The sequence below is a fragment of the Aquarana catesbeiana genome, linkage group LG01 (genome assembly GCF_042186555.1).
Source record: "Aquarana catesbeiana isolate 2022-GZ linkage group LG01, ASM4218655v1, whole genome shotgun sequence".
NCBI classification, from domain to species: domain Eukaryota; kingdom Metazoa; phylum Chordata; class Amphibia; order Anura; family Ranidae; genus Aquarana; species Aquarana catesbeiana.
This window is the reverse complement of record NC_133324.1, coordinates 901,611,045-901,615,025: the sequence shown is the minus strand read 5'-3', so window position 1 is coordinate 901,615,025 and position 3,981 is coordinate 901,611,045. Positions and strand designations below refer to the sequence as shown.

General features: G+C 52.1%; 1 pseudogene; it reads left to right on the top strand.

Moving 5' to 3' along the window:
- Positions 1-2,212: 2,212 nt before the first annotated feature.
- On the top strand, positions 2,213-3,119 carry LOC141125485 (E3 ubiquitin-protein ligase RMND5A pseudogene; annotated as a pseudogene).
- Positions 3,120-3,981: the final 862 nt, after the last annotated feature.

Genomic DNA, 3,981 nt, shown 5'->3' with positions numbered 1-3,981 from the left:
GAACCCTCGTACATTCACGCTTGTGTTGTTTTTTCGATCACAATAGTATATTTCACTAGGAGTTCATAGAATGTCAGTCATCCATCATTGTTACTTGGAGATTCTGAAAAGGCTACAGGAATCTTTTTCTTAGGAAAAGACCGGAACTCTGACCTAACGTGGATTCTCCACCACGACAATGCTCCTGCACAAACATTTGTTTTTATTCATCACACCTCATACAGTTCAATACAGAAGAAATAAGAGGGCCCTGCTCATGGAGCTTACAATCCAAAGGACGGAGGTGGTACTAAAAGTAATAGCTGCCGGGGATGATCTGATAGAGGAGGCCAAAGTACAGTTGTTTTGGTGAAACCAGGGTAGGCTTTCCCGAATTGATAAACCTTTAAGGGTTGCCTAAAGGCGGACAGGGTATGAGCTAAGTGGACATACTGGGGTAGGAATTTCCAGAAGATGGGAGAGGTTCTGGAGAAGTCCTAGAGACAAGCATGAGAGGACTTAACAAGGGTGCTAGAGATCAATAGGCCTTACTTACAAAAGAACAAGAAGTCTTACCTACGTTGTTTATTTTTTTGTTATATCAGCACAAGCATTTGCACTTTTATTCACTGTGTGCTTACACAAAGGACTTTGTTTTAACCATTATTTGGCTGGTGGTTAGCACTTTCACTTAGCAGCACTAGGGTTGTTGGTTCAAATCTCAACCACAACACTACCTGCCTGGAGTTGACATGTTTTGCCTGTGTGGGTTTCCTGCCACACTCCAAAGACATGCTGGTAGGTTAATTAACTCCTGTCTAAATTGTCCTTTTATAAGTATGTGAGTTAGGGACCTTAGATTATAAGTTCCTTGAGGGCAGGGACTGATGTGAGTACACACTCACCGGATACTTTTTTTGGGTACACCTTACTAGTACCGGGTTGGATCCCCCTTTGCCTTCAGAACTGCCTAAATTCGTCATGGCATAGATCCAATAAGGTGTTGGAAACATTCCTCAGAGATTTTGCTCCATATTGACATAATAGCATCAAGCAGTTGCTGCAGATTTGTTGGCTACACATCCATGATGGAATCTCTCATTCCAACACATCCCAAAGGTGCTCTATTGGATGGAGATCTGGTGAGTGTGGAGGCCATTGGAGTACAGTGATCTCATTGTCATGTTGAAGAAACCAGTGGTGAGATGATTTGAGCTTTGTGACATGGTGCATTATCCTGCTGGAAGGAGCCATCAGAAGATGGGTACACTGTAGTCATAAAGGGATGGACATGGTCAGGAACAATACTCAGGTAGGCCGTGGCTTTTAAATGATGCTCAATTGGTACTAAGGGGCCCAAAGTGTGCCAAGAAAATACCCCCCGCACCATTACACCACCACCAGCCTGAACCATTGATACAAGGCAGGATGGATCCATGCTTTCATGTTGTTTATGCCAAATTCTGACCCCACCATCTGAATGTCACAGCTGAAATTGAGACTCATCGGACCAGGCAACGTTTTTCCAATCTTCTGTTGTCCAATTTTGGTGATCCTGTGTGAATTGTAGCCTCAGTTTCCTGTTCTTAGCTGACAGGAGTGACACCCGGTGTGGTCTTCTGCTGCTGTAGCTCATTTGCTTCAAGGTTCAATGTGTTGTGCGTTCAGAGATGTTATTCTGCATATCTTGGTTATAGTGAATGGTTATTTGAGTTACTGTTGCCTATCATCTGGAACCAGTCTGACCATTCTCCTCTGACCTCTGACATCAACAAGGCATTTTCATCCACACATCTTCCGCTCACTGGATATTTTCTCTTTTTCCCACCATTCTCTGTAAAACCGAGGGGTGGTGTGTGTGAAAATCCCAGTAGATCAGCAGTTTTTAAAATACTCGGACCAGCCCGTCTGGCACCAACAACCATGCCACATTCAAGGTCACTTAAATCCCCTTTCTTCCCCATTATGATGCTCGGTTTGAACTTCAGCAAGTCGTCTTCACCAAGTCTAGATGCCTAGATGCATTGAGTTGCTGCCATGTGATTGGCTGACTAGCAATTTGTGTTACCAAGAAATTGAACAGGTGAACCTAAAAAAGTGACTGGTGAGTGTATGTGTAAAAATAACATACACATATGTGGTATCGCTGCAACCGGACCGTCAGGAGCGGGAGAATTTATTTTGGGTTGTTATTTGGTGGTAGGTTATGGTAATAGAAAGAAATACAGTTACATTTTAGAAATTTTTTTTTTTTTTACTATTCCTTTGATAATAAAAAAATAGTCAGGAGCTATCCATTACCATCAAATGAAGGTTCAATTTGTTCTTAAAAAAAAAAAAAAAAAAGTGTAATTCACCCAGATACACTACTAAGGAGTAGAATTAAGGCTTCAACAAAATGTCTCCCGCATTGAGGACACAACTTTCCGCTGATCGATCGGTCTGACCACGCCGATGACGTCTCCTCCAGGCAGTTTCTGAAACTCCGCCCAGCAACAACAGCCCAGACCCGGATGTAAAAAAAAACACAAACCCATAGCGCAATCATAGGGGTTAGCGGCGTCTACGTCAGGACGTGGAATGTTCCATTATTTGTTCTTTGACACAGGGGGTTCCTCTCTGCTCGGTTGTCAATTCTTTCATCCATAACAAACTGAAGAGCTCACTCTAGAACATATTCGAGATGGCTACCTTCTAAATAAACAGTAGTAGGCCGGAGATACGTGTGTGAGGGGATACATGTAGTGAAGACGTGCTGATTGCTGGAAGGCTCCCCCCCTATGAGGCACAATGTTGTGGTCCCGGTAAAACAGGTCAATGTTGATCTCCGTTAAAAACAAAAACAAGCGCCGGTGAGAGAAGAGCGGAGCCGGTGGGGGCTTCGCCTGTTGCTGAGGAAGGAGTAGGCGGCTGCCGAGTGTTTCCTGTCCGGGTTGTGTTGGCGGGGCTCGGGCCGGCCGTGTGTGAGGAAGAGGAGGCCGCTCCCTCCTCCGGGGACATGGAGCAATGTGTGACGGTGGAGCGGGAGCTGGACAAGGTGCTACAGAAGTTCTCCGGCTATGGACAGCACTGCGAACGGAGCCTGGAGGAGCTCATCGACTACGCGGGCGGCCTCCGGAGGGAAATCCTACAGGCCTCGGGTAAGAGAGAGCCGAGAGGGGGGATAATGACATCTGCTCACTGATAGCCCCCCCAACCCTGTCACTGTCCTCCACTGCTGTCCCCCCCGTCATTGCCCGTCCCTGTCGCGTCCCCCCCCAACGTCCGTCCCTGTCGCGTCCCCCCCAACGCCCGTCCCTGTCGCGTCCCCCCCCCCCCCTCAACCAACGTCCGTCCCTGTCGCGTCCCCCCCCCAACGTCCGTCCCTGTCGCGTCCCCCCCCCCAACGTCCGTCCCTGTCGCGTCCCCCCCCCAACGTCCACCCCTGTCGCGTCCCCCCCCACGTCCGTCCCTGTCGCGTCCCCCCCCCCCCAACGTCCACCCCTGTCGCGCCCCCCCCCCCCAACGTCCACCCCTGTCGCGCCCCCCCCCCCCAACGTCCGTCCCTGTCGCGCCCCCCCCCCCAACGTCCGTCCCTGTCGCGCCCCCCCCCCCCGACGTCCGTCCCTGTCGCGTCCCCCCCCGACGTCCGTCCCTGTCGCGTCCCCCCCCCCGACGTCCGTCCCTGTCGCGTCCCCCCCCCCGACGTCCGTCCCTGTCGCGTCCCACCCCCCCCGACGTCCGTCCCTGTCGCGTCCCCCCCCCCGACGTCCGTCCCTGTCGCGTCCCCCCCCCCGACGTCCGTCCCTGTCGCGTCCCCCCCCCCCCCCCGTCGTCCGTCCCTGTCGCGTCCCCCCCCCCCCCCCCGTCGTCCGTCCCTGTCGCGTCCCCCCCCCCCCCGTCGTCCGTCCCTGTCGCGTCCCCCCCGTCCCCCCGTCGTCCGTCCCTGTCGCGTCCCCCCCCCCCGTCGTCCGTCCCTGTCGCGTCCCCCCCCCGTCGTCCGTCCCCTGTCGCGTCCCCCCC